Raw genomic sequence first — 11,104 nt, 5'->3', positions numbered from 1 at the left:
TAAAGAATATCAAAGACACGAGAAGAAATTCACATAAAACCTTAAATTTATTTTATGTATTTCTTGGGTCGCCAGTAAAGATATAAAATTAACATGTAATAACTTATTTTTTATATTCAAATATAATGCACGTAAAATCTTACATCTTCAACCTGATGTAATTACATTAATGTAATCACCAAATCACACAAGTTTTTAAAGAAATAAAACAATGAAACAATATGCATTTAACATACAAACAGTTGGTAAACCATTGTTTGATCTAATTGCCTTCCAATGAGCAAATCACATGGTTTTGAACTCTCAATGAGGCTAAGTAATGCAATTATTATGAAAATGCATTGTCAGGCCAAATTAGCTATAAACTTTAAACCAAGCACCGTCCGCTTTTGAGCTCAATTTAAATGGTAGCTGTACGTGATCCAGCATAAATCTGCTCTTCATACACGTAGAAATGGATGATTTTTAACGCGATGCGCGTTGGCCAACCTTTCCGCACAGATTAGGCTGAAATTGCAAATGACTCGTGCTAAAATTGATTTGACCGCATCACTACATTTTGTTTACGGGGAATTGAATTTAGTTTATTGTACTAATACGATTATTTCCACTACATCTGCATTGTCGAAATTGAACATTAAACAAGTTTTACATTTTCCGATTTGCATAATGTGTATATTGTTCTCAGAAGTATAAAAGTTTGGCAATAGAGATATCACTGTAAAACTTTGTGTAGTTTTACCTCGAATCGTATAAAAAGTTTAGAGTAGTTAATCATTATTTGTTTTGTGAACTATTTTCCGATAGTCCGATCGATTACATCTGCAATTAATGGCTTCCAGGATTCCAACGAGATCTATTATCTTCGTAGTTTGTCTCGGACAATGGAATTAACAGCTGGCATACCAGTAGAAATTCCAGCATCTTCCGATTTTCCAGTAGCCGCTATACCATGTTAGTTTTCACATACTTACTTACTGCTAGTATATCCATTGTAATAATGTGTTGATTGTCAACACTAAATAACGTGAGCAGTGATTATTACGAAAGCCGTTAGTAACTTAACTTATTAAACTATGCCGCTCAATTGTCAAAATCATCTGGATCGTATCCAAATGAACAATTAGGTCAAATTAGGCTCGGCACTTTAAGTTTACGCTATCCACTCACGGATACAATGGTACTAACAATCATTGTAATAATGAGGAGTTACTAAGTGTAAAACTCGGTAAATTCAATAATGGAGTTGCTTTAATTAATTATAAAACTTTATGTGTTGCAGTTTTCTGCTTTAGAACTGGAAATGTATCCTACAAAGAATCTGGTAGTAAAATTTTGATTTTTTAAACATTTTATAGTTATCGATCACTTCATTCTACTTTATTTATATATAAAAGAAATTACCTCATGAAGTTAAGGGCATAAATATATTGAAAATGCATTGAAATATTGTTTAGTTTATAAATTCAGCCGTATAGAAGTGATGCAATCATGAACTTAATTTTATTGTGTGCACGCAAGTTGAATTTTAATGCAAGCCGTCTGGGCACAGTTTATTATAGAGAGTAGGTTGTCATTTTTGTATTTAATAAAGCTAAATTCGAAGAAAATTACACTATTTATGAATAGATGCAAACGCTAGGCAGATTTATTCCCACATTATGTGAGAGGTAAGTCTGGCGCCGTCTAGCCAAATGATAAAACGAGTTCAATGTGGGATCGACGTTAAACAACTAAACGTGAAGAATCTAAATATAAGTACGTAAAATAAAATATAGCCTGAATCTTCTATTCTTGGCGAGGTTGGATATTGTATCGTGAATATCTGAATCTTAAATTGGATAGGTTACTTTATTATTCTTTACAAAGATATAAAGGATCATAGTAAATGGTACTTAAGATTTAAGAAATCTGTTATGGTGAAATATGAAGTGTATACTGTCAATATTGAGGCAGGCGCCTATCATGAAAATTTCCAAGCAAATAATGTCAAATAATGTCTGGTCATAAAGATCAATGGTCCAAAACTTTATTGCAATATGAAAATGTTATAATAACGTCGTAATATTCTAATGGCCTGGGTGGAAAATTATGAAACAATTAAATAATATTAGATAGTTTTAGAATAAACAGCTCTAAGCCTGTCAATACACCAAAACTGTATAAAATGTGTAAAAGAATACGATATAAAAATTACAAGAACTGGTTATACGACCGTGTAGTCATATTCATAACAATTGTTTGATGTAGGCATATACTAAAACCTTATTCCGTATCTCGATTCATAATCAAATCATTTTTTTATATCATATTTGAACTGGCAAAAGAAACAGCTGTGCTTCTTCAGCCTAGTTTCTGCGCTCATTAATACTTTTTATCCGGCAAAATTAACTGTTGCTACAGCGAACTTTTCATGTTTCCCTTGATATTTGATACAGTAATCATATTCGTTATCATCAAAATTCGTATTAAATTATGCATCTGAAAATAAATGGTAACCCGCACGTCACATTTGCGTGTATTAAAGTTATTAAAAATGTTAAAGAAAAACTCTTTGATGTTGCTTTTATTCAGAATTTTTTGCAGTAATTTAGGCGTCAAATAAACTTATCAACACAAAATAATGTATGTCGTTAACTCGTAACTTTTATATTTAAACATGAATATTCTTAATAAAATAATTAACGTAAATTGTAAAAAAATGCATGTTATATTAGCATTGCATAACGTACTATTCTGATCTAGCATTTCTAAATTGTATGTATATTTTCATTTGACAACTATTATGTATTTATAACGCTTATGTTCCCCATAGGTTCCCCTTAACCCTACGCAACCAAAATTGCAGATACATTGGCATGTTTTAAGAGCACTAAGCTAATCTCAATTTCGATTATGAAATTTTTACGTAACCGCAAAAACCTCATTATCATCATCCGCCTTCCAGTTGTACCATTGAAGCAGACCTTTGGCTCATTTAATCCACTCACTGCCAGCCGCGTTAACTCCATTAACCAATTTAAATTTCATCGTGAATCATGTACTTCGCCTCGAAGTTGTCGTGTGACCGCTTCATTTGCACGAGGGCTCATAAAATTCGACTACATTCATATTAAAATATTTTCCAAACCAATTGAGTGGTGACGGGTGCATTTATAAAAACATGGATTTGCGTTCCATATAACATTTTTTGATATTGGTTTTCATAGCTTACTTGTAACAGGTATGTTGAGCAATACCCATTTCTTTTACATTATTAGGTATATGAATTCGTATCAATTACTGCATCAATTAGAGTAGGTCAATATTGTTATCTAGAAATACTAATATTTATATTTCACGTGAAGTCGGTGAAAATGTTCAGAAGTTTGCTAAAGTTAGCAGTCAACCGTTTAAAACTGAATTGACGAAAAATACGTTTGGGCTCAAACACTTATAATAACACTGTCCATATTTAGATCTCACAAAAAAATAACGTAGGTATATTAGCAAGACCTTCAAAATATATTATATTGTCATTAAATATAAAGGGTTTAAGGATTCCCTGCGAGCACATTAATTTCAGACATGGGACGTCAAAGCCGACAAATTAAAATATGATACAATTTACGAGCACCTCTCGAATTTCCTGATTTTGGGTACAGGCCTTTACCGTCCATATTTCAGGTGTCCAATCAGTTTTAGATTACAACACATAATCATAAATTATTTGTTCTTGGCAATAAATCAACTTTTATTTATCAAATTTCGTCTATTTCTGCCATTAAACTACAGTGCGCAAGTATTGTGTTCGAATTTGAAGAATATTACAGCTACTGCAATTAAGCACTAAGCAATAACCTAAAGCCACATGTCTCAGGATGACGAACAAATCGCAGTGCCTTGTTGAACAAAGTTCTCGTTGTATGTACTCAAAGGCAGAGGAGTCGCATTTTCATCCGAGCAACTTGCCCTTGTCACTCAGTTGTATAGAATCAAATATTTTGATAATGAAATAGAGGTCAGTTTCCAAAACCCTTTTGTGGTTATACGTTTACCAATTCAAATTTTTCCTCCATATACTGTACCTTTTTTGTATCAATGAAGTAGGTTCGTATGTTTAATTTGATAAATTGAAGTGTAGAGATCGACCGCTATCAGTGCGTTTTATCAGACAGGCCAGTATCTCGCCGATGCTGGCATGCGACGGACGTGCGGACCGCGATCCGTGATCACTTAGAAATTACGCGCGCTCGCAATGTGACTTACTTTCATGATGTGGTAAGTTTAGAAAAGGATATTTCATTTAAATTATTTTTTCGAACGTGTAAAAGTTTGTAACCGACTTTATTTTAAGTTAATTATTACTTTATTTTAAATTGATTCTAAAAGCGAAAAATTTATAAAAAGGCCTTTTTGAAAATTATTAAGAATTTTCCTAACACCTGTGTTATTATTGAGAAGTACCTATAAAAATATTAGAATTAGCACCAATACTTTAAAATTATAAAAATATATTTATTAAAAACAAGATGAAAAAGTTTTAAGAATAAAAAATTGGATTCTACATAATCATATGCATTTATTTATCAATTACTCATATTTTATTTTCACTATGTCTGTTGTATGAATTCATGCACGTTTTGTTTTATTTGACTATAATGAATACTTGCTCGAATAACAAATTTGATCAATTATTCCGCAAGCTATCTTTATTTTATAGACCGTTTATTAAGTAATGTTTTATGTCTTTCTTTTAAATACGAGTTGAAATGATTGTGCGTATATTTACATTATAAATTGTCATTTTCCAAAACATACGAACGTCGTGGTTAGTAATTTAATTATACAATTGTATCTGGTACGCTTCAAACTTCCTGTTTTCCTTGAATGCCTTGAAATGAATGAATTCCTTGAAATGATTAAACAAATTAATAAAAGAACAATATTGTCAACCCATAATCAATATTCAAATATTCATAAAATTTGAATATTAAATGTAAAATAATATATATTGTATATTATTTTACATTTTATTATATATTGTAGTTCCTTTTCAACCAACATCATAACAAACATAATCAAGAAAGAACTTAAATTGTAATTAATTATAATAATGACGATAATTAAAGAAAATTTTGGTGATTAAAAGAAGAACAGAAAACTAAATTTTTCGAAAAAGATATTCGCTCGTTTACTAAGGAATTGATAATATTTTCGCAAACTTCTAAAAGTTTTATGTTTTTATGATAGACTTTAATCAGATCTTATTGCTTGTGAAGAAATTTCATTTAACTTTTTAAAACTATTTTAGCTTTGAAATGGACGACAAAGATGTCTAATTATTAATTAAGCCACGATTGGATTTTTATGACAAGAGGGACGTCTTGTTTGTGATACGAATTGAACTTACCTAATGTTTGAAAACGTTTAAGACATGTTTGTCATTCATTTGAATTTTATTATAGAAAAATAAGTTTATTTTTTTTTATTATTACAAAGAGGGGTTCGGCAGTTAGGACCGCGTAGTTTTATTTTATAGTTATGACCGCAATACTTTCCTAGCTTAGAGTTTTCCAAGGTATAGGGATGAGCAAATTTAGAAAAATAGAACCGACTCTGACCTATTGAATGTATATTCTTGTTTTTATTTAATATTGTTATATAAATATAATTTGAACTGTTAATATTATGAAATTCTTATCATGTACATAAATAAATGGTGATAGACTAATTGGGAGTGGAAGAGACTACCGAGACGATGGTCTGCAGGTTCAAAACCAAGGGCACGCACCTCTGACTTTTCTAAAAATTATCTGTGTATTCCTTGTGAATTATCGCTTGCTTTAACGGTGAAAGAAAGCATCGTGAGGGAACCCCTATACCCAAGAAATTCTCTATGAGAATTTCGAAGGTATGTGAAGTCTTAACTCGCACTAGGTCCATGTAGTGGACTAAGGCGTAAATCCTCTTGGTAGAAGCAGCCTGTGCTCAGCAGTGAGACAGTGTATATAACAGTGATGATATTATTGTTATGTTATATGGGATCTTGCTGGCACCTTTGCCCCCGTAAAACTTTTACCGCTAAAATTAAGAAATCAGATTATAGTATTTCATTATTTCCCATAGGGGAAAATTACCGTAATAAAAATTTACCCATTTGTGTGACTCTGACATCGTCTACCCTTGTGCAAAATTTCATCCAAATCCGTTCTGCTGTTTCTGCGTTTACTTCTAACAAACATCTAAAAATGCAAATATTCGCATAATCTTTCGCATTTATAATATTATATAAGAAAATAATGAAGATTACCTTGACGGCATACTTCACTACACAATCTAAGCATAGTCTTCAGATCCCAAAACCAAATTCAAGAACTAGAACAGTAAAGAAATGCAAATTCGTATCTTTTCAAAGTAAATCGAGTTCCGCTGAAATATGAAGGAGTCAAGTAGTTTGTAGAGCTGCGAGACACTCGTCGCGCGCCTCGACCGAAATTATTACATTTCCGATATCTACCACACGTTTTCCTGTTGCTTCGCTAATGTATGCAAGGGTGTTATGTCGCGTAAGAGAACTACGATTGTATCAAAGATTACAATGTTATTGTAGTTAAATCACATACGCTATTATAATTTGTAGCCTGACTATAAGAAAGTAACTTAGGTACATAATATACTTAGTATTCATAGACTACTAGGTACTTAGAAATGTGAGCATGATTCTATGAAAAGTAATTTTAAAACACTAAGGAAGTTCGCTTTGGAAGGGAAATTGAGTTGGCATCACAAAAACAATAATAAGATTGTGGAAACGACAAACTGTAGGTAAAAAAAATTAAATGTAACTCATTTAATAAATAGTGTGGTAAATATAATAATTTTAATGGTAATATTTTATAATCAACCCACATAATTTTATAATAACACTGATGTTAAGTGACTACACCTCAACTCATGACATCCCACAATACCAAAGAAAGCGTGGGTTCGATATCGATCTTAAGGAAAAGCATTGGTATTAGACGAGGAAACAGTTTCGAGTCTTTAGGTTATCACTTACAGTACAAAATGCTATAACAAAGTTGCTCTTTCATTTTTGTTTCTTTATTATAATAACGAGCGATCATACAATCCCACCAATGTCTTGGATTTTTAGAAATTTGATAAGGAAACTGCAACCCAATACCTTATAATACTTTGCATCTACATGGTATTGCAAATATCTATTGATACTAACATTTTTGCCGGGAAATAAATTTTGAACCTATCAAATGGTAATAGATTTGTTGTAAAAATACCTGTACCTATACTAAAAATATTAAAACCGCCAATAATATTTATGATGCAAGAAAAAAATATAACACTATAAGTAAAATAGTAAAAACTACTACAGTCATGGACGTGACAAATTTATTTCCGTCTAGTAAGTTTTGATTGCATAGAGAACAGGTAACTTGCACAAATATTACATGAATGTTAAACTTAATGAGGTGGTAACTTAAGGTGGTGCACACAGCAACACGCGCTAACTATAATATTTTTAGAAGCTATCTATTTACGAAAAAGTAAATTATTTCTTCAAGATGTTTTATTTATTAATGTTAGTTGTCTGATATTTCTCATAATGTAAATATTGTTTCGTTTATTCAATTAATCAAAATATTACTAACATTTTTGATTCCGTGCATTGTAGTTTAATATTAAAAAAAAAATGTTTTTATTTTTAATTATTCGTAAATATTTGCATACTCCCGCCAGTAACTCGTGCACCGTAAACGTATGGAACGAAAACTCATGGCCGTCTGCTCGGACAAGGGCCTTAATACACCTTTGGCATTTGTTTAACGTATTGAATAGCAAATCGGTGCAGCGAAAGTGTCGCGTTACGAATGAACGAAAATAAAACCATATAAAGGTATTTTACGATGAAATAAAAATTGAATAGAAAACTTTGTTTTTAAGATTACATCGATTTCGAACGATTCGCGATATCTTACTAAATCGTTGAGTCCTCGACAATTTACACGTATAGTTTCCAATGTTTTTAAACCACATTAAAGTTTGAACATCAAAATAATGTTATTGTAAACAGAACTAGCATTTATTATTCATATAACTGCCAATGGTATGGCTTTTTCGCGATTGTTGTCGTAACATTATATTTGATTGTTTGTTTTTTTTATTCAATTATAGTATCGATATCAATGCATGATACCAGAAATTTTATGCGTAAGTTGTATATAATAATTTATTATACTTACAATGTACCTATGTAAATATATGCTCACAACTGTATTAAAAACATACAATTTATACAGTTAATGAACAAACCACAAAAAAAAAGTAAGGGTCAGGAATTTAATTAATGATTCCATTTTCCATGGTCAAGATAGTCATTTAATTAATTGAGCGTCAGAAATAGTGTCTACAAGCCTACGTGTGTAATGTCTTAGTATTCAAATGTGCTTTGGGATTTCTCTAAAGTTATTTCACGAGTAATTTTAGAAAATGAACTATTATATACATAGAATGTATGAAAACACAGTTAAAGTAAGCTATATAACATGTTGAGATTTCTTAAATCGTTATTAAATCATAGCTTCATAATATTATAATATTAATTGATTGAATTTTTAGTAGCAAGTCCTTAGAAAGAACTAAACGAATATGTTAGTAGAGGGGTAGTTTTTATTAGAATTCGACTTGTCACGAACTGGTAAATTACCAAGATTTCGGAGAACTGCTTGAAATATAATGATGTAGACTATTTTATATGTATATATCAAATTACATTCTAATATGTCGGCTATCAAAAGTGGATTTATGCTTATTAGGTGGACGGTACACTGTATAAGGAGAATTATATAATTTTGAGCAATGCTTTTTTGTAATAATGAGAAATTAGTGTATAATTTAATATATTTATTATAGTAAAATCTTGTCATAGAGCAAATTAAAGACAGTTCATCATTTTTTAGCTCACGTGGTAACATGTGCCACATAAGTATTGCAGAAGGAAGGGTACGCGAGCAGCACAGTGTGTGCTCTTATTTACAAAAATATCGCACAACTTATTAGGAAGTAGTGCATGCGGTCTCATCACGTAAATGTGTTCGAGAAACATTGACAGCAATGAGTGAAATAATTACATTATGTTGTAGAAAATATAGCTAAATCCCAGCTAATTATCTCCTTAACTTTTCTTTCTACTCCTTCCTTCAATTCTCTTAGAGCGGTTAGCAAGTACCCTATAGTTTGCAATAGAGATTTTATTTCGAAACTATAATCGAGTTGTCCTGTCATGGAAACAAAAAATCAAGCCTCATCAAACTTGTTGAATCACTTTAAATCTATCCGGAAAGTAAAAAGCCTAACTTGAATTAGAAACTACGCTCATCCAATCCAAAGTCCTTGATATAAACAATTGCGAATCACGTAACATGACTAAAAAGAGAATTTCAATTAACATCCATACTAGTTTTTGTAGAAGTATGCGTTTTGAATTCAATTGAATTTGTGATTTATATTGATCATGATACTTACCAATTGTTTTCAAGTACAGATAATACTATGGTTATATGATTAGGACATTATTAATTTCTTATGCTTATGCGAATGTTAGTCATTAAAATAAACTTTTTATGGATTTTATCACGATTATTTATATTATGATTTTCTCTCGACATTTCGAAAACTGCAGCCTTCATGGTCACGGGACGGGCTTAGGTGTTGGTCACCAGAAAAGTCAAAGTTACGACATTACATATTACATTTTACAATTACGTATGTTTTTTTAGCTGTTGACGGGATAAAATAATAATAAAAATAACCGCGATAAAATTTGTAGTTTTATTTTAATGACATTAATGGATTCTACCCTCAGAGAAAAGTGATGTCATCGGCGCGATGTACCTAAAATTTCGTCTCAAACTAAATTGTTAAGTTGTTTATATTAGGTTATTGTTTACCTTATTTAATTTTTCATTTCTTTATATTCATAAGGCTATAACATAATCATAAAAGTGCATTAATCATATCGTATTTTAAATGCAAGAATCAAAAACACGAGAAAACAATCCTATCTCTCAATGACAATCAATTGCAGTTCTTAATTGTGATTACATCCGCTCTCGGATGATTACACCCAAATCTTCTCTAAATTCCAAGTAAATCATCCGAAACATCTTTAACAAGTTTTGAAACTGAAATAAATGTGCGAGCAATCTCGTCCCAGCTGCGGTGCCGGCGAATATAAGAACCAATTAGCACTGAATTAACTGATTGTTTATAAACCATCAGAATTTATTGCGGAAAATTGGACGACCAGGCGCGTGTATTATATTTCTTTCGCTGCTTAAGTGATTTCGATGGTTCTCAGAACTTCTTTACCGTTTATAAATTGTGGCAGTTAGTAAAACGCGTGAATTACTTACATTAAAACGAAGTACTTAAACTGAAACAACTAAAGGACTTGAAATATGAAGTACATTAAAAATGTGTGTCAATTCATTCTTATATTTAGGTTTATGCGATTAATTTGAGATTCCGAACTGATTGAATACTTAAAAACGAAAACTCATAAAACAAAACAACCTCTGAATTTTCCTTTTAATCGACCTAACACTATGCCATCTAAATCCGCCGACAAACCTGATGTCAAAAAAGCCCTTTGATTTAAAATACGTTTTCCCCTGTCATTTTTTCGCAACAAATAACACCTCTAAAGTTACATGATAAATGTTGAAAAACGAATGTTATTTAACTCCATTGTCTCAATTTGATACGGATATTTAACACCGGAATGTTTTATTGTAAACAAAGTTGACAAAACATTGGACAAACGCAAACGCGTTATAAGGACGACATACGCTCTACGTTGCGAAAACTTTATTAAGCTTCGAAATTACGAACGTTATGCGGCACGATGTCGCGTAAAGTGAGTTATCTTGTAAAATTCTCAAGTTTTTAGATAAATAATGAAGTTAATATGGACTGTGAAACCACATATTTGTCGGTATTGTAACTCAGTGTTGGAGGGGCTGTATTTTGTTTGTAAATCTTACTGATAACACCGATTCAAATCATGTAAGATCTGATAGTAGTCAGTGTGACACCAAAACAT

The 11,104-nt window shown here is 31.2% G+C and overlaps 1 protein-coding gene across 1 annotated transcript in view; it reads left to right on the top strand.

The window, feature by feature from the left end:
- Positions 1-4,155: 4,155 nt before the first annotated feature.
- The window catches only part of LOC115444004 (monocarboxylate transporter 10), a 109,047-nt gene continuing 102,098 nt past the window's right edge, over positions 4,156-11,104 (top strand). Inside the window, exon 1 of the mRNA XM_030169609.2 lies at positions 4,156-4,260. The gene's annotated coding sequence lies outside the window, so the exon portion shown is untranslated. The remainder of the gene's footprint in view (positions 4,261-11,104) is intronic.

The sequence above is a fragment of the Manduca sexta genome, chromosome 19, assembly GCF_014839805.1.
Source record: "Manduca sexta isolate Smith_Timp_Sample1 chromosome 19, JHU_Msex_v1.0, whole genome shotgun sequence".
Taxonomy (NCBI): Eukaryota; Metazoa; Arthropoda; class Insecta; order Lepidoptera; family Sphingidae; genus Manduca; species Manduca sexta.
Note: the sequence above shows the minus strand (reverse complement) of the source record. Positions and strands in the feature narration are given on the sequence as shown.